We start from the raw sequence: 20,285 nt of genomic DNA, 5'->3' as shown, positions 1-20,285 counted from the left end.
GTGTTGTTACTAGGGGTGGAGGGGGGAAAAATGACGAGGAAGGGACATTTTCTGAGGGACAGTGAGGATGTCAGGGACGCAGGCTGCCTGGGGGCAGGCCGGGGGAGGCGTGGAGCACGGGCTGGCGACTGGCCCAAGAGAGGGGGTGGCTGATCGGCGAACGGGGGGGGGGATGAACCCCCAACTAGACTGATCACCTGGAATGTAAGAGGGTTCAATGGGTGGGTGGGGGGTGGGGGGGGGGGGGGGGGGGGGGGGGGGTGGACCCATGGAGATTTGGGCAGCCAAGAGTAAAGGAGCTCTCCTTCTACTCACACGCGCATGAAGTATACTCCCGGATTGATTTCTTTATTCTGAGCAGGGCTCTACTGATAGGGGTGGTGGACACGGGTTACTCGGCGACCTCAGACCATGCCCCGCACTGGGTTGACCTACAGGTTAGTAAAGACAGTAATTAGCGGCCGCACTGGAGGTTAGACGTGGGGCTTTTAGTGGACGAGGAGGTGTGTGGGTGGATGAGGAAATGTGTTCAGAATTACCTGGAGGTCAATGACACGGTGGAAATTTCGGCAGAGGTGGTCTGGGAGGCATTGAAGGCGGTGGTTAGAGGGGAGCTGATCGCAATACGGGCCCACATGGAGAAGGTAGACAGGACAGAGATGGACCGACTGGTAAAGGTAATACTACAGGTCGACAGAAGGTATACGGAGACTCCAGAGGCAGAGATTTTAAGGGAACGGCGGAGGCTACAGTCGGCGTTCAGCTTGTTAATCATAGGGAGGGCGGTGGAGCAGCTGAAAAAGGCGAGAGGGGTGATTTATAAGCACGGAGAGAAGGCCAGCAGAATGCTTGCAGCTTAGAAGGAGGGAGGCAGCCAGGGAGATAGGGAAAGTAAATGATGCAGACGGGAACCTGGTGGGAGACTCAGCAGCGGTTAATCAGGCATTTAAGGAGTTTTATAGTAGGCTGTACGGGTCGGAACCCCCACCGGGGCCAGAGGGGGTGAGGCACTTCCTGGGAAGCTGAAATTCCCGAAGGTAGATGGGGGCTGGTAGAAGAACTGGGGGTCCCGATTGGGATCGAAGAGATAGCGGAGGGGCTGAAGGCCATGCTGTCGGGTAAAGACCTGAGGCCGGATGGGTACCCAGTGGAGTTCTATAAAAAGTTCACTGGGACATTGGGGTCACTGTTGATGAGGACATTCAATGAGGCACGGGAGAGAGGGGTGCTTCCTCTGACGATGTCACAGGCCACGATCTCGCTGATTCTGAAGCCGGATAAGGATCCGGAGCTGTGTGGGTCCTACAGGCCAATATCTCTATTGAATGTGGATGCCAAACTGTTGGCCAAAATTTTGTCCTCTAGGATTGAAGACTGTGTCCCGGACGTGATTGGGGGGGACCATACGGGTTTGTTAAGGGAAGGCAATTGGTGGCCAATGTAAGAAGGTTGTTAAATGCAATCATGATGCCCCCAGAAGGTAGGGAGGTGGAGGTAGTGATCGCAATGGACGCAGAGAAGGCTTTTGATCGAGTAGAATGGGAATATCTGTGGGAGGTATTGGGACGGTTCGGATTTGGGCGGGGCTTTATTGACTGGGTCAGGTTGCTGTATCAGGCTCCTGTGACGAGCGTATGGACCAATAGTCGACATCGGAATATTTTAGGCTACATCGGGGGACAGAACAGGGGTGCCCCCTCTCCCCACTGTTGTTCGCGCTAGCTATAGAGCCGCTGACAATTGTGCTGAGAGCCTCAAGGGGCTGGAGGGGGGTTGGTTCGGGGGTGGAGTGGAACACCGAGTCTCACTTTACGCAGACGACCTGCTCCTGTATGTATCGGACCCAGTGGAGGGGATGGAAGAAATCATGAGGATTCTGGGGGAATTTGGCCTGTTTTCGGGGTACAAACTAAATATGGGGAAAAGTGAGTTGTTTGCGATCCAGGCAAGAGGATAGGAGAGACGACTGGGGGAACTGCCGTTTAGAGTGGTGGGGGAAGTTTTAGGTATCTAGGCATCCAAGTGGCGTGGGAATGGGAATGGCAGCACAAAATAAATCTGGCCCGTCTGGTGGACCAAATGAAGGACAATTTTCGGAGATGGGATGCGCTCCCGCTGTCATTAGCTGGGAGGATGCAGATGTTGAAGATGACAGTCCTCCCGAGATTCCTGTTTGTGTTCCAGTGTCTCCCTACCTTTATTCCGCAGACCTTTTTTAAGCGGATTAACAAAATTATCACGGGCTTTGTATGGGCGGGCAAGACCCCGCGAGTAAAAAAGGGGATGATTGAGCGGAACCGGGGAGAGGGCGGGCTGGCGCTGCCAAACATCAGTAACTATTATTGGACGGCGAATATAAGCATGATCAGGAAGTGGGTGGTGGGGGGGAGGGTCGGCATGGGAGGATATGGAGGCGGCCTCATGTAAGGGCATTTGGGGGCATTGATAACGGCACCTTTGCCATTCCCGCTGGCATGGTACTCCACCAGCCCCGTGGTGGTGGCGGCCCTGAGAGTCTGGGGGCAATGGAGGAAGCATGTGGGAGCGGAGGGAGCATCGGTCTGGTCTCCAATCTGCAATAACCAACGGTTTGCCCCGGGAAGGATTGTCGGAAGGTTTCGGAGATGGCAGAAGGCAGGAATTGAGGGGATGGGGGATATGTTTATAGAGGGGAGCTTTCCTAGCTTGAGGGAGCTGGAGGAGAAATTTGGATTGGCGAGGAGAAACAAGTTTAGGTACCTGCAGGTGTGGGACTTCCTACATAGGCAGGTTTCAACCTTCCCGCTCCTACCACCAAAGGAGACTCAGGATGGGGTAGTTTACAGAGTGTGGGTGGGAGAAGGGAAGGTCTCCGACATCTATAAAGAGCTCATGGGGTCAGATGACACGCAGACTGAGGAGCTGAAGTGCAAGTAGGAGGAGGAGTTAGGAGGAGAGATAGAGGATGGTCTCTGGGTGGAGGCGTTGAGTGGAGTCAACGCGTCCACAACATGTGCCAGGCTCAGCCTGATACAGTTCAAGGTTGTTCACCGGGCTCACATGATAGTAGGCCGGATGAGCAGTTTCTTTGGTGTAGATCAGGGGTGGGCAAACTACGGCCCGCGGGCCGCATGCGGCCCCACAAAGGTTTTTATGCGGCCCGCCAATGAGGTGCCCGGAATCATAACCGGCATTTTTGAAAAGCCGCCGGGGATAAGCCACTGAAGTAAATGCGCTTATTCAATAAGCGCATTTACTTTAGCGGCTTTTCCCCGGCGGCTTTTCAAAAATGCCGGTTATGATTCCGGGCACCTCATTGGCGGGCCGCATAAAAACGCGCGTAGTGGGGTGGATGAGTGGGGCTGTCTCATTGGTCGGTTTAGTTGGGTGTGCGACCAATAGGAGTCCAGGTTACAAACAATAAGCCTTATTATTGTTTGTAAGCTGGACTCCTATTGGTCGCACACCCAACTAAACCGACCAATGAGACAGGCCCACTCATCCACCCCACTACGCGCGTTTTTATCGTTGACTCGGCTAGGCTGTGCTTCTGTCAGTGTTAAGGATCAGCACAAGCAACTTGACACCTGATTTCAACAAACTGGTAAATGACTGCAGTCAGATGCATCATTCCCATTGACATTGTTCTGTTACTTACTGAGTTACTTTGTTTTTCAAATAAATGTGCTTTTTTTTCTTTAAAGACCTTTTATTTTGGCTATTTAAAATATTAATTATTTTACTTAATATACTATGCGGCCCTTTAAAATTGTGAATTTCTGAATGTGGCCCTTGCAAGGAAAAGTTTGCCCACCCCTGGTGTAGATTATAGGTGTGCGGGGAGGCCAGCGAACCATGTCCACATGTTTTGGACATGCCCAAAGCTCAAGGTCACGTCATGACCACGGTGTTAGAAACAAGGGTGGCACCGAGTCCGGAGGTGGCGATTTTCGGGGTGTCGGAAGATCCGGGAAGCCAGGAGAAGAAAGAGGCAGACGTTCTGGACTTTGCTTCCCTGGTATCCTGGAGATGGATTTTATTAACTTGGAGGGATTCTAAGTCGGAGACCTGGCTATCTGACATTGCTAGCTTTCTCTGTTTGGAGAAAATCAAGTTTGCTTTGAGAGGGTCACTGTTAGGGTTCACCCGGATGTAGCAACCGTTCGTCGACTTCTTGCAGAAAATTAAACGTCAGCAGAAGGGGAGGGGGGGGGGTTAGTTTAGTTTAGAGTAGGGGGTTAATAAAGGTGGGACCTGTAAGGGAGGAAGCAGGCTTTTTGCACTGTTTATAGACTTATGTATATTGTTTATTTTGTCTTTGTTGTAAAACCAAAAATACCTCAATAAAATGTTTATTAAAAAAAACATTTTGCCCACGTGCCCTTATTTGCGAGATGAACAAAGGACAAACACAGGTTCATAATTCAACCCAAATTTATTCACAATTGCAGTGAACCAGTAACTATCCCAAAACATCTCAATATTATTTGCCCAAGATTCTGATCCTACCCGTACCGATGAATTCAATTGAGCCCCGGGTCCAATTCTCTGAGTCTCTGCTATCTCAGGGTTCTCATCTGTAGAGGTGGCTCTCGCATGCCTTTTCCATCCGTCTCTGGTTTGCCACCGAGTCTGGTCCTCAAGTCTCTGTGTCCAGTCTTTGCTGGGGATGGTACTAGGTGCCCCTTTTTATCCCCGTCTTCGTGCCCTTCCAGAAGATTCTCTGGCCTTCAGCCAATCAAGTCACTGGGCAGGGGTCGCAACACCCAATAGAGTCGCCGATTCCAACTCTCCATTTCGCCGGCAGCGCACTCATGCCCATGGATTTCATCCTGGCAGCCGGCCAATGGGGTTTCCCATTGTGAGCACCGTCATACCGTCGCGAAATCCGTGGGCGTGAGTGCGCTGCCGGTGAAATGGTGGGTTCCGCCGACGGAGAGTCCAGCCCCCTATGTGAGTAATAACATGAGCAGCAGAGTTTTGGATGCCGTGGGGTTTATAGAAGCTAGAATGTGGGAGACAATAGAACATTTGAACAATACGCAACATGCAACAAATATAACCTACGTTTCTGGTCAAGCCAATTAGAAAATTCTTTCCATATTCCAGGAATTTACTTTTAGTGGAAAATGATAGGTTCACAAAGTAACGTCATGCTCATCACAAGGAGAGACAACATTAATCATTCCAAGTGCAGTAGTTATGTTTGTCTGTTAATTCAATTCATTCCCAAATATGCACAAATAAGATTAAAGCTCTTCACACCATACCCAAAAGAAAGAAAGTTGTTTGTCTGACCTGAGACTTAAACGTAGCTAGTTTTCTACAAGGCTGGGTGGGAATGGAAACAATCAGGATGCAGGGAGGCTGCAAAGTGATATAGTAAGTGAATGGTAAAGAAGATGGCAGCTGGAGTATTATGTGGGCAACTGTGATCATATGAATAGAAAAAGTGGAATATTTTTAAAGTAATTAATCTTCTAAATGTTGATGTTCAGGGGGGTGAGGGTACAAGGAAAACAGAAGGTTAGTGCACTGTAGAGTTAGGGAGGCACACTGCATGCTGGCTTTTATTGCAACGGTTTGCAGTACAGCAGCTGGATTCACCGTTCCTGAGACTAAGTGTTGACGTCGGGGCAGGATTAGCGGACTTCTACGACAGCAAAACCGGCGCCACACCTGGACCGTTAAGGGGCTAGCACAGGCGCCACGAGAACCACAAATGTCCAGATTGGCCGGGTCCGGGATTGACACTCAGGAGACTGACAAGCTGCAGCTGCATATTCATACTTCACTCCCCACACACACCATCCCAGCCAATAAGATGGCAGCAAGGAGAGCGGTAGCAAGATTTGCCGACGCTGAACCGAAGATGCTGCTGGATGCCGTAGAGGAAAGGTGGATGACCTCGTGCCGGCGCTCACACTGACTTCATATCACTTCTGTCTGCAAAACCCTCCACCATCCCAGAGACACTCACCTCGGTTGGGCACTTTAGTGAAGATGCTCCTCAGGCACACACATGTAGCGGTACAGCAGGTGGAGCTAGGAGCTCCCGAGGAGGTTGATGATCGGCGGGCATGCCAACCTAGAGACTAACTGCCATCCAGTCAGGTTTTGGGCTTCTGGAATGGACAGTCCCATTGATTGCAGTCATAGAACCAAGGGTTGTTGGCGAACACCCAGCAGCTGTGGTATTACCATAAATGTAAGAACTGCAAGGGTTAATGAAATATCTAGATCAGCCATTAGAGAGAGCTCGAGTTACAAGTATATAAAACATTGGTGCTAAGCCTTGTGGGGAGAGAAGTGAAGGAGTTACCCAGAGTGCAGACTGAAGGAAAGATCGTGTGAGTGAGAGCAGATCATAGTTTATAATAATGTAGAGATTAGTTGTAGATGAGTGTAGATTATATGTTAATTATCAACTGTGTATTATTTAGGAGGATATGTCGAATCCAAATTAGTAGTGTTAATACATTTATAGCTTTGTTCAAGTTAAAGCTATTTGTCGCCTTTGTGAACATTATGCCAACCATCCTGAATTTAGCAACACTAAGAATACCACATGGTACCAGGTGTTTAATTCTACAATTAATAAGCAATTAGATTAGGCAAGTTAGTTTTAAGAAGATTGAAGAAAACAATCACACCGCTGCACAGATCAGAAAATCTACACAGAAGACAAATCGTAAGGTGGAGAGTTAAAAGAAGCCTGACTGCTTCAGGACAAATGGTAACTATGTTATTCTTTAAACAGTAGTTTAAAGTTTTCCTATCTGCCTTCCGAAAATGCTTCTGATCAGAGGTAAATAACACTTCTTCTAAATTTGGCAACGCAAGCATTAGAGCTTTATAACTTCTTTGGATTTACTGCTGATGAGGATAAAACAAAATATAACAGTGCTACAGAAGTTTGATGCACACTGCAGGAAGCAGGTGAATGGGACCTATGAGCGCTACATGTTCAGAAAAAGGCGGCAGAAAATGTGCAGCTAAAAGGGGAATCGGTAGATACTTTCAATTACAGCTTTAAAGTTAAAAGCGCAGTTGTGTAATTTTCCTCCGCTGCCGATTCAATGCTTCGTGATCAAGTTGTATTTGGGATATGTGACAAACGTTTGCGTGAAAAAATGCTAAGTTGACTGATTTTACCGCTGGAAGACGCGATTAAGATTTGCAAAGCCAGTGAACAAGCATCCTTTGACTATGAGGAGGCCAGGGCAAATGAAAAAGGCACAAAATCGGGAAACGTGGCTGACCCCATTAATGCTGTGCCATAGCACAGAAAACTACAACATTGTTATACTGTGCCCAGCACCCATGCTGGCTTAACTAGTGTTACGGGCCTTAACGCTACACCTAGGTGCATCTCCAGACTGTACATCAGGAGTGGAGATGGCCTGCTGCCATTCCAACCCTGTGATCGGGGTCCTCTTTTGCAGCCGTCTTCTGGGGCTCCTGGAGCTTGATGGGCCTGGCTGCTGCTTGGGTGTCCCATATGGCATAGTGCTGCCCTGTTCTTCCCGCTCCCCACCAGGTGCACTCAGATGCAGAGTCCAAGGCACTATGCTTTTCCGGTACATTCCCTGCGGGGGTCACTGGCACGGGTCCCATCACCTCCTCCTCACTTTGGGGTGCCTGATGGCCCTCGGGCTGCTGGATGAGGGTATGAGCGGAGTTAGCCCTGAGGCTCCCTTGCCACCTGATGCTGCCAGTCCTGGAGACCCCCGTCCGCCCCGAGCAGGGTCTCAATGCTTGTGGCCATGGAGCACAGGGAGTGGACCATGTTCCTCTGGGACTGTGCCGCATCACACTGCAACTGTGCCACCACCTTCTGGGTCTGTGCCACATCAGTAAGTGACTCTGGGTCTGTCCAGGTCGGCCAGCACCCGGGCATCGCAGCTGATGCCCTCAGCCATGACCTGCTGTGACTAGGCCATTGACTGGAGTGCCGCTGTAATCTCGAAGTGGCCCTGTTACATGGCTACCTGTGATAGGCCACTGTCCGAACAGAGTGCCCTAGGCCTTGGACATCCTGACCCATGTCCAAAACCTTCATCCTCAAGGCCTCCACCGCAGATGCCACCTGTGAGGTGTTGGCCTGGGTGGTGCGTATGGTCGGCACCATCTCCTGCTCCTGCACGCATTGGACTCCTCCAACTGCACCTCCAGGGTGCATCTCTTTGGCATCCACCTTGAATTCGAAGTGTATCACTCCATGAGTTTGGAACATTCATTCTTTTCTTTTCAGCCACCTTTAACATTTTTAAGACTCTTTCGAGATTCACTAGGCGCTCCTCTTTGGATGCTCCTGAAAATGGCACGGTGCCACAGTGACTTGCAGTGCTGCCTCACAGCTCCAGGGACCCAGGTTCAATTCCGACCTCGGGTGACTTTGTGGTGTTAGCACGTTCTCCCCGTGTCTGCGTGGGTTTCCTCCGGGTGCTCTGGTTTCCTTCTGCAGTCCAAAAATGAGCAGGTTAGGTGGATTGGCCATGCTTATTTGCCCCTTAGTGTCCAAAAAGTTAGGTGGGGTCACTGGGTTATAGGGATTGGATGGAGGTGTGGGCTTAAGTAGGGTGCTCTTTCAAAGTGCCGTGCAGACTGGATGGGCTGAATGGCCTCCTTCTGCACTGTAAATTCTATGATTCTAATCAGTACATCATCTAGATAGATCAGTCATTTTCAAACTCAGGGTCGGGTTGCAGACGGGTGTCAGGAGGGATGCGGGGCCATCAGTTTCCAATCGCGGGATGAAGTGGCCAAATGCCACGACCAGCTTTTAAAATTGATGGCCGCAACCGGCTTTTATACTGCTGGCTGACCTGCGCATCGTCTCCCCTCAGCAGTGTGCAGGCCTGGAGCCCAACGAAGCAGGCCGCCTCCTCCTGATGTCAGCCCACTGGCACAGGAGGAGATTCTATTTGAATATCGATGGAGTCTTCTCTCCAGAGGTCACGGCAGGGAGCAGGTACACTGACCCTTTGGGCTCAAGGGACATTCCTCCATTTTGCATCTGCCAGCTGTGAGCTCCAGGGCCTCTGGTGAGCAACCCATGATGAAGAAGTTGAAAACAGGAACAAAGCAGCATTAATATGATTTATTGAGGTATGGGTTTATTAATTGTGTCACTGCAAATCAGGATGCAAAGGTCATATGTGTTATATGCAGGAAAGTACTGGCAAATGAACGATTAAAACCCTCAAAACTTCAAAGGAATTGAAGACTAAGCATGGTGAGTTTGAGGACAAACTTCTTGACTTCTTTCGGCCAATGCAGTGAGATCTTAAATCATTAGCTGAAGTTCTCAGCAGAAATGTAACATTGATGACAAAGCAAGTGAGATCATGAGGACCAAGCAGGCTCACCTGTCACATTAAAGGTAAGTGAAAATGGAGGGTCATGAAGTTCGGGCGGCATGGGTCACAAAGGTTGACCGGTTAGTAAAAATGGGACCCGGGCAAAAAGTTTGAAAAACACTGAGATAGACAATCACTTTGGGTGGGTCCAGTAGTAAACATTCCATTGTGCGCTGGAATATCGCACAGGCAGACGAGTCACCGAAGGGTAACTGGTGCCATTGTTGGTGTTTATGGCAAAACAATTCCATGGAAGTTTCGTCCAACTTTAAGTTGGTACGCATGACTCATATCAAGTTTGGTGTATACTAGTTCAGTGTATAAATTTTCAATTCTTGTTATTGGTTACAGGTCCAATTTGGCTGCCTGATTCACAGTTAATTTGTAGTCTCCGCATATTCAAATGGCCCCATCTGGCTTCACCACTGGCACGATTGGAGCCGACCACTCTGAAAACTGTGCAAGTTTGATGATACCTAGTTCATATTCAACCCTTTCATTTAAGGCATAGGGGATGGGTCGAGCGCTGAAACCTGCTTGGGTGTGGCTTCCAGATCCTTGGTTTTAAGGCCCTATACCTTGCCGAACACATCTTTTCTAAGACAGCATGAAGACCTCCTCCATTAATTTGGAAAATATCTAGCCAATTTAATTTAATTTGGTGAAGCCAATCCCGGCCCATCAGACTTGATCCTTGCACCCCACCACCCACTACTAGTCGGGGCTTTTGAGCTGACTGTTTCCGGTAGCTTATGGACATTGTGGTTGATTCTAAGATTCTTAAAGCTTTCTTAGTATACGTGGCTAGTCTGGCCGATGTGTTCCTTAACCAGGGTTCCCACCTTGCAGATAACAAAATGTTTGCTCACTTACAACTGTAGAGCGGTTACATCCATTCTAAATGGTTGCTCACTTGCTATCAACTTAATCATAAATATGGAATGCCAGTCATTATACTTTCAGAAATGGGTGGTATGGTTCTGCAGTGATTATCACTGCAGCCTCACAGCTCCAAGGACATAGGTTCGATTCCGGCCTGGAGTCTTGTCTGTGCAGAATTTTCACATTCTCCCCTAACTGCGTGGGATTTCGCCACGTGCTCTTGTTTCCTCCCACAGCCCACACGTTAAGTGGATTGGATGTGATAAATTGCCCCATAGTCTGTCTGTGTGAGTGTGAGCGTGCCAAGCTTGATGTGGTGCAATGCCCTTCCAGCTATGAGCCCCTGGTGACAGACTAGCGACCTGTTCCAGGAATGATTAGCTACAGTTAGAGTCGATAGTCACAGTGCGCAGAAAGATTGAGGGAGAGAGATACTTATAGATAGGAGAAACAGGGGGAAGGGGTCAGAAAACAATGCTGTAGTTGATTTTAGATTGACAAATTATGAAGGGAGTCTCAAGAAATACATTAAGGGGGGGAACTAAGACAGGCCTTCACCTGGGAGATTGCTCGACCAAATAAGTGCACGGGCCCCTGAATTTGACTGAATAAGTGTATGGGTTTTGCTCCTGCTTGGCAAGGGCAAAATGAAGGCCAATGAAGGCCTATGAAGGCCCTTCATTTGCTCAGGGTGAGACTTCCAACCCCCGCCATCTGTGAGGATGCCCATCTTCAAGAGCTGCTAACCTCGGAAGACCTGCAGCTCCGTAGTCCTGTTATCATCACCAGAAACAGTGGGAACTGCTGGAATTACAGGTGCTTCCTGAAGAAGAGATGGCATGGACCTATATTTACTGGCAAGTCAGGCGTTTTGCCAGGGCTTGGTTGGCAGGCCCCGTTGAGGGGGTTGAGGGCTGAGTCTATCGCTGTGATGGGATGAGTGGGGTAATGCGGGAAGTGGAAGACTACCTTGAATACTGAGGTACTTGAACAGCAGGAAAGCCTCACCTCATCCCACAAATTGATTAAAATTGACAGTCTCGCCAGATAACATCTGCAGTAGGTTAAACTCTAGCGTCCTGAAGTGGCCATTAATTGGTTAATTATATGAGAGCACATGCCCAAAAGCTTAATCAATGAGATGGGTTTCATGGAGTGTCATGAAGGAGGATTAGATGTGTAGAGGTTTAGGGAAGGAATTCCTAATCAGAGTGCTTGATTAATTGAGCAGAGCTTCCATTTCAAAATCATGCGAGTTAGAAACCTTTTCTCGGTAGCTGAGTTCTCTGCTGAGTGCACTATTTAGGTCTTGGACATCACCCAGGGCTATCAAGTATCTGAGAGAAAGGGGAAATGTGGCCTGTGTGGGACAGACTACCTGCACTGTGGAGAAGAAGACGATGATGAAGGCGGCATGTTGGCACAGTGGTTAGCACTGCTGCTTCACAGCGCCAGGGACCCGGGTTCAATTCTGACCTTGGGTGACTGTGTGGAGTTTGCACTTTCTCCCTGTGTCTGTGTGGGTTTCCTCCGGGTGCTCCGGTTTCCTCCCAGAGTCCAAAGATGCGTAGGTTTGGTAGATTGGCTATGATTTGTGCATGGGTTTACGGGGATGGGGGTTGGGCCTCGGTAAATGTTTGGAGAGTTGGTGCAGACCCGATGGCCCGAATCTGCACTGTAGGGATTCTATGACTACACCTCTGTCCTATACGGGTGACAAGATTGCACATATTCACTCATTCACCCTGACCACCCTCATGAAAACCATTCTGGCATTGAGATCCTGACAAGCCCAACACCAATGACCTCCTTGGTGACCCCCTCCTCAGCAGCACCTGTCCGGCCCACCTTCCTCCCCAGTAGGCATCATCTGCTCATCTTGGTTGGATGATGAATATGGGATGGCTCTGAGGGAGTTCTCATTAAATCGAGGTGGGGTGGGGGGGGGGGGGGGGGGGGGGCTGATTTGGCTGTCGACCTCTGCCCCTCCCCTTGCTCCAATGTCTCAGACATCTCTGGACAACGAGACAGTTCCTCTGTGCAAAGCTTCGGAAAACTTGCTCAGGTTAAAAAAGGCATGCCACATCAGGCCAGTGTCAGTGTTTGAAGACAGCAGAGCTGATAATAATAAGCACTCACCTTAGAAGCCTAGAAATAGAGCTGAAGTCCAAATGATCCTGCAATGACCCAGTTGAAATTTGCTGGGTCCTCTGACACTGCCTCGTGCCAGGGGGTCCTTTAAATTACTGGCCGTGACCTTGTTCCAGGTCATGGCCAAATACCTTGGAGGCCAGACATCCTGCCCTTCACCAGTGATTGGGTGGGATGAAGGCCTCAAATCCGCCCTGGTAATTAATATGCCCCAATCAATGTTATTGGATATGTTCCGACGGCGACTCCAGATGTTGGAAGGCTGCTGGCTTCTGGGTGTTGAACCTGCCTGTAGCACCACAGCGTATTATTCAGCCCTCGAGATGGGGAATTCTTTGCGGAAAATAACGACTGCAGAAAGTCATGTCTTGTTGCTGCTGATCAGAATAAGAGCAGAACCATGTTAAATCAATTCTGTTACTGGAGTGCAGTCGCTATAGATACCAGATACTCCCATTGATCTAATGTATGTGCCCAGATGGGAGCAAACGTCATTACTCCAAATTCAAAAGAAACAACAAATATGTTTTTCTTGTTTGTGGCTTAAAGTTCTCTTTCAAAAAAGGTTGTTTAGTAAAATTGATCTGGTGGGAGTTCTTGTGCTCATGAATGTAATTCTTTTGAGTGTAGTCTTTCTCATTTTCTAAAATGTTTTTTATGACGCCCTATATGATGGCCACATCCCCTAAATTAATAAAATAATTAAATTAATATAAAAATAATTTCAGAATAATTGGGCAGGTGGCCTTTAAACTGAAGGACTTTGGCAATTATCCTGATTTTATTCCTCTCATGTGAGTGGCCTTTAAGTGGGTGAAAATCATTTGAGTGCCTTCAGATTTGAATGACGTGGAAGACGGCAGGAAGGTGAATAAGAACGCTCAAATGAATCAGAGCAATTTCAGAGATATGTAGTGTGTAGGAGGGAGATTTCTGAGATACTGGCCAGGCAGAATGGAAGAAGCTTGCTGTGAGTCACCGAGTTAATGACATTTACTGGACCCTGAGGAAAGAACATGTGAGTGATACTGATCGATTATAACTCTCAAAGAGCAAGCACCTGAATTTTGGGCTGAATAGCCTACTTCTGTGCTGCATGCATTTACAGCTCAAACACTGAAAAATGATCAGCTAAACCTTATCAGCTTTCACATTTGCAAGGTTATATATCAATGTGATAGAATTCTTCGCTGCATTCATTGCAACAGCTTGACCTAATTTGTCGCTCCCTCGTCCCTGAGTCGAGGTTTCTGTGTATAGAGCCTCGCGTTAGGGCTTTAATGCATAAATTATAGTGACATTCCAGGTGAGTAGTGACATTCCAGTCAATACAAATAAAGTGTCTTTTAATGTGGAGATTTTTTCCCAGCCCTTCCTTTCAGTTCATGGCCAGAGGGCAGTTGCTATAAAGAGACTGAGACCTTTTGAAACAAACCTTGCAGTCTTATTCACTGCTGTGTAAAGGATTTCAAAGTTAATCTCAAGCTGCTAAAAACTTGGCGATGACAGGAGATGTCCAATGTGTCCACTGCCATGAGCAAAGGCAGGAAATAAAACATCATGATGCCAAAGTATCCACGTGGAAGCACACGGCCAGATTTCATTTCCATATTATTGCAGAACTAAAACAGTTTATATCTGTGTGGCATAAGGTGGTGAGTGCCCTTTTAAGTGCAACACAGCAGAGTAAGCGTCACCTGGCCTGGGTGACCAAGTCAGACTCAGAATGGGGAATCACCACAGGGGGAGGAGTTCTCTTAGGCAGAAGCGTTCCTGAGCTAGCTGCAGACATGATGCTGCTGTTGTAGATCCTTGTAAATAAATCCTTTGTTGTTCACGAATGAAGTCTCTGAAAGTGCATCATTATCTCAGCGACAATAATGAATTATCCTGACACTGCCTCTGGCCCGACACATGTGAGCATCCCAATAAACTATTATGAAATTCAATGGACAGTTATTGGGTGTGGCAAAATCTCATGAACAACGATGGAATTTATCACCAGTTCACCTGTTTCTGGTGGTATTTTTTCACTGCTGCTTAGATTTCCTGTAAAACTCCCTTCTTTTCCTTAAATAGCAAAAGCTGAACAGGTGGATGGAGGCCACGTCTCTTACCACCTCATTTCAAGGATAATAACTTTTCAACAAATTGGGGGCATGGTAAACTTGGAGGAGGACTGTGATAAAGACATAATAAACTTTTTGAATGGGTGCGTAATTCGCACATCAGCATAGCTAAGCATGAGGTTGGTCATTTTGGTAGGAAGAATGAAGAGGATACTTATTCCTTGGAAAATACAAGCTGATCTTTTTTTAATAAACAGTTTATTGAGGTATTTCTTGAGCATTTTAACAGCAACAAAATCAACAATATAGATAACAAGAAAAATATAAACATAGTGAAAATTCCACCTCCCTCTCCCACAGGTCTTGCCATTGCTTACCCCCTGACCTATGCTAACCTGACCATCCCCCCGCTTTCTGCTGACGATTAGTTCTCTGCGAGGAAGTCAACGAATGGTTGCCACCTCCGGGTGAACCCCTGCAGAGACTCTCTCATGGCAAACTTAATTTTCTTCAGGCAGTGGAAGCCTGCCATGTCTGAAAGCCAGGTCTCCGATTTCGGGGGCTTTGAGTCCCTCCATGCCAGCAATATGTGCCTTCGGGCTATCAGGGAAGCAAAGGCCAGAACGTCCGCCTCTTTCTCCTCCTGGATTCCCAGGTCCTGCGATACCCCAAAAATCGCCACCTCCAGACTCATTGCCACCTTCATATTTAATACTGTGGACATGGCATCAGCAAACCTCTGCCAAAATCTCCTCAGCGTTGAACATGCCCAGAACATATGAACATGGTTCGCTGGCCCCCTACACACTTCGTGCACCTATCTTCCACTTCAAAGAATCTGCTCATCCGGGCTACTGTCATGTGAGCCCGGTGTAGCCACCTAAGATGGACACTGGGCTAACAAAATGGAGAACTGCTAAGACTGTAGGGAGAAAACAGTTTAGCCAGGACAAGCAGTCTGCAAAGGCTAATTAGCATTCTGCACGTAGCGAAACTAGTTTATGGCCAGGTGGAAGATCTCAACCAAAGGTGTAAATAGCAAAACGCTTTGCATAGTAATGAGGAAATCCAGATCTGGGCACACACAATAGCAACATTTGGTTTTGAATGGATACTTTAAGTGGACGCCCAGACGAAACGGCACCAGAAGTATCCATCACAAAAGACCCTAGAGACCGCCCCACCCATCGAGAAGAGACCCTCAGATTGGGGGATTTGTAAGACATCGATTGGGAAATGATCCAATCGATACATGGCAGGTAAAGCCCGCCCCGAAAAGGCACGGACATTGGGGGCCCTATAAAGATAGACCCCGCACATGGTTCTGTCTGTGTTGTGCTCCGGCTCCATTGCTGTTCTTGCTCCGGCCTGCTCTGCTCTGCTCCGGCTCCGCTGTTGACTCCGTTGCTGTTGTATCCTGACTCCGACTCCAGCCTCCAGATCCTGTCTTCTATCACCAGCCGTTGAGCACCAGCCATCGTTCAGTAAGTCCCAAAACGACGCTCGCTACGTGAACTTATACAGTACTCGACTAGTAACGAACAGAAGGTGCAGCCCAGAAAGGAACAAAGGCCTTGTCCCCTGACCTTGCTGGTTCCCACTTAGATAAGTATTTAGTCGTTTAGTAGTAGAAATAGGTACTAGTCTTTAGCGTGTGCATGTGTATTTATTATATTTGTATAATAAATATTGATCGTTGGAACTTACTAATCGGTGTATAGTTTTATTACTTTGAACCTGACCTTGAGATACTTGTGAGGTGTTTATATACGACACCTGGCGACTCCGAGCTGAAATTACACACACAGAGCTGTAGCAGTGTTAAGCACACGGCCTTTAAATGGAGGCGTGTTAATACACTCCAATAAACGCGTAATACACTCAAGTAAAACGTGCAACACCGGTGAACAACCTTAAATTGGATCAGTCTGAGCCTGGCACATGTTGTGGTAGCATTGACCCTTCCTAACGCATCCAGAGGCCCTCTTCTATCTCTCCCCCAGCGCCTCCTCCCACTTTCGCTTCAGCTCCTCGGTCTGCGTCTCCTCCGAACCCATAAGCTCTTTATATATGTCCAAGACATTCCCCTCTCCTATCCATCCTCTAGAGACCACCTTATCCTGAATCCCCCTTAGCGGCAGGAGTGGGAAGGTTGGTACCTGCTTCCGCAGAAAGTCCCGTACCTGTAAATATCGGAATTCATTTCCCCCAGCCAATGCAAACTTCTCCTCCAGCGCCCTCATACTCGGGAAGCTGCCTTCCAAGAACAAGTCCCCCATCCTCTCAATCCCCGCTCTCCGCCAAATTCGAAACCCCCTGTCCATCCTCCCTGGGACAAACCGATGGTTATCACAGATTGGGGACCACACCGATGCTCCCTCTGCTCCCACATGTCTCCTCCACTGCCACCAGACTCCCAGGGCCGCCACCACCACTAGACTGGTGGAGTACCGTGCTGGCGGGAACGGCAGGGGCGCTGTTACCAATGCCTCCAAACTTGTGCCCTTACAAGAAGCCGCCTCCATGCGCACCCACGCAGGTTCACCCCCCATCAGCCACCTCCTCACCATGGCTATATTAGCCGCCCAGTAATAATTGCTGAAATTTGGCAGCGCCAGCCCTCCATCCCCCCGACTCCTCTTGAGCATTGCCCTCTTCACCCGTGGGGCCATGCCCCCCCAACACAAAGCCCATGATAATCTTATTGATCCGCTTAAAAAAGGACCACGGGATGACAATCGGGAGGCATTGGAAGACGAATAGGAACCTCGGGAGGACCATAATTTTTACCGATTGCACCCTATCCGTCAGAGACAACGGGAATGCATCCCATCTCCGGAAATCCTCCTTCATCTGGTCCACCAACCGGGCAAAGTTCAATTGATGCAGCCTGTCCCAATCCCTCGCCACTTGGATACCCAGGTACCTGAAACTGTCCCCCACCACTTTGAATGACAGTTCCTCCAGTCGCCTCTCCTGACCTCTCGCCTGAACAACAAACAACTCGCTCTTCCCCATATTAAGCTTATACCCCGAAAACCGGCCGAATTGCCCTAAGATTCCCATAATTTCCTCTGAAGTTAAAACTCACCACTATTCTTAGAATTCCCCCTATACCAAAAAAAAGGTTGATATTCTAAATGGTGAACAGGGATTCTCACTCCCTGACTCCGATGCAGGCTTCTGTGGGTGCTATTCAGGTCAAACTATCTTTTCAAGTTATCCCCTGGTATAACCCATACCTTCACCGAAGAATTTTACCTACTTACCCCTTAATAGCATCGATGTCCTGGGTCCTGCGTTATTAAGGAAGTGAAGTAAGCTAATAACCACTTTTTCAGGTTAAGTTATTTTTATTATTATATTTTTTCTTTTAAAAGCTGCAAACACTTTCTTTACAGAAAGGAAAAAAGATCTTGCTTCTGGCTGCTGCTGGTTGGTTGTACAGACCTTCAGGCCCACGACACTCAATCTTCTTTAAATCTGGTCTTCTGGAGTTGTATTCACTGGTGAACTCGGTTGCTGTGTCCTGTCCTTCCCATGTACCGAGCTGTGAGAGCTGGCTCTGGCTCTGCTGTTTAAATTCTAGTCTTCCTTAGATGTATAACTGTTTAAACTCGGCTGCTTGCCTTGTCTTTCCCATGACCGAGCTCTCTCTCTCTCTCTCTCTGAGTTCTCCTCCCCTTCTCTCCTGTTGCTGTTGCTGTTGCTGTTGCTCTTCTGCTTCTGCTCCCTGGGTTTATATTCTCTTTCTAATAATTATTAAGTTTTTAGAGCCTTATTGTAAGTTAACTTATTTCCCTTTGATTGTTAAAAGTATCTTTGATGTAAACATCCAAATACAACCAACTATTCACTTTGCGCACAACGTCACCTCTCAGATCTGATTACAAAATGCCCCGGTTTCAATAGGTGTTACCTCCACTTCTGTGCTTTCGAATCGCTTAATTTTTCAATTGTCCCCAGCTCATAACTTTGCCTTTGATTTTGACTTAAATGATGTTTCTCGTAGACAGGTCGTCTCCAATTTTCTTTTAATTGACTTGATGTTCGTAGAATTTTACACTTTAAAATTGACACCAAATTCGACTGAGCATCTTCCATCCTTTCCAGCTGTTTACTAAGAGAGTTTATTTCAATTAAGGTGTGAAACTTTGCTTTTAGCTGTATGCTAAAATTTAACTTGGTTACGACTTGAAAGACTTGCCTGTTTTAAACATTCGTCACTTAATGCAATTGAAACTCTCATCCATGCTTTTCCAGATGCTTCCTGAGATAGTTACATTCCATGAAGGTGTGAGCCATTGTTTTAGCTTACCACATGAAACCTGTGTTTGCTAAACCTGCTTGTGAGCAAGAATCTGCATTTTACAACCCTGCTCTTTGAAGCTGCTATGAAACTTTTGTGGGATCTTTCCCTGTATCCTCTCAAACCAGATATTGCCAGACTTCCATGTTTCAAATGACATATTTTTCTGTATTTTCAAGAACACCTCCATCCCCTCCATTGTGTCTGAGACATACAACAGTAAGTCATCCGCATACAGCGAGACTCTGTGCTCCATCCCACCCTGGACTAACCCCTTCCAGCCCCTTGAGGCCCTCAGAGCAATTGCCAGCGGCTCTATAGCCAGCGCAAACAGCAGTGGGGAGAGGAGGCATCCCTGTCTCGTCCCCTGGTGTAGCCTGAAATAGTCCAACGTCGTCCTGATCGTTCGTACACTAGCAACCAGAGCCCGGTACAGCAACCTAACCCAGTCAACAAAGCTCCTTCCAAACCCAAACTGCTCCAGAACCTCCCACATGTAATTCCACTCGACCCAGTCAAAGGCTTTTTCCCCGTCCATTGCAACCACCACTTCAACTTCCCTACCTTCCGGGGGCATCATGATCACGTTTAGCAGCCTCCTTACATTGGCCACTAGCTGTCTACCCTTAACGACCCCTGTCTGGTCCTCCCCTATAACTCCGGTACACAGTCCTCAATCCTAGAGGACAGAATTTTGGCCAGACGTTTGGCATCTACATTCAGCAAGGAAATCGGCCTGTGATACCCACACAGCTCCGGGTCCTTGACCCTTTTCAGAATGAGCGAGATCATGGCCTGTGACATTGTCTGGGGCAGAATCCCTCTTTCCTTGGCCTCGTTAAAGACCTTCATCAGCACCGGCCCCAATATTTCGGAGAACTTTTTATAGAACTCGACTGGGCACCCATCCGGTCCCAGGGCCTTACCCGGCTGCATGGCCTTCAAACCCTCCACTACCTCCTCCAGCCCGATCGGGGCCCCCAGCCCTTCTACCAGCTCCCCATCCACCTTCGGGAAAGTCAGCTCATCCAAAAAGAGCCTCCTCCCGGCGCTTTCAGAGCTGCTGTGTAAGCATCCTGCTGGCCTTCTCACCGTGCTCATAAATCACCCCCTTCACCTTTCTGAGCTGTTCCATTGCCCTCCCGGTCGTTAACAAACCAAATTCTGCTGCAGCCTCCGGCGTTCCCTTAAAAGCCCTGCCTCTGGAGCCTCCACATATCAACTCGTAAAATCTCTTTCACCAGTCGGTCCGTTTCTACCCTATCCGTCCTGTTCCTGTGAGCCCGGATCGAGATCAGCTCTCCTCTCACCACTGCCTTCAGCGCTTCCCAGACCACCGGTGCTGAGACCTCCCCCCTATCGTTTACCTGCAGGTAGTTTAGCATGCACTCCCTCAGCCTCTCACACACCGCTTCGTCAGCCAACAGCCCTACATCCAACCTCCATTGCGGGAGCTGCTTGCTATCCATACTGACCTGCAGGTCCACCCAGTGCGGAGCATGGTCCGAGATCGTAATCGCCGAATACGCCGTG

This window comes from Scyliorhinus canicula, chromosome 13 (genome assembly GCF_902713615.1).
Source record: "Scyliorhinus canicula chromosome 13, sScyCan1.1, whole genome shotgun sequence".
NCBI lineage: Eukaryota > Metazoa > Chordata > Chondrichthyes > Carcharhiniformes > Scyliorhinidae > Scyliorhinus > Scyliorhinus canicula.
The sequence above is the reverse complement of the archived record's forward strand: the minus strand, read 5'-3'. Positions refer to the sequence as shown.